Genomic DNA, 317 nt, shown 5'->3' with positions numbered 1-317 from the left:
GAAAAATAAGCATCCAAAAGCGTAACTACCGGAAAAAAGGATAAGATGAATAAAAAATGAAAATAAAAACTCGCTTTTCCTCATGAAAAAAGTTAGAAACACAGGAGTATTGCGTTATTCAATAGAAGATAATGTATACAAACTCATTATATTTTTAGCATCAAATGTTTGCTCCACTTTTTGTCGAAGAAAATAATAAAACGTCATAGATTTATATAAAAAAAGAAAGAGAAAAATTAGTATTTATTCTGATTTGTGTTTCATGATCCTTTAATAACTTAAAAGAATAATAAAGTTTGACTATAATGAAATGTAAC

This window comes from Penaeus monodon, chromosome 34 (genome assembly GCF_015228065.2).
Source record: "Penaeus monodon isolate SGIC_2016 chromosome 34, NSTDA_Pmon_1, whole genome shotgun sequence".
NCBI classification, from domain to species: domain Eukaryota; kingdom Metazoa; phylum Arthropoda; class Malacostraca; order Decapoda; family Penaeidae; genus Penaeus; species Penaeus monodon.
This window is presented reverse-complemented; position numbering follows the sequence as displayed.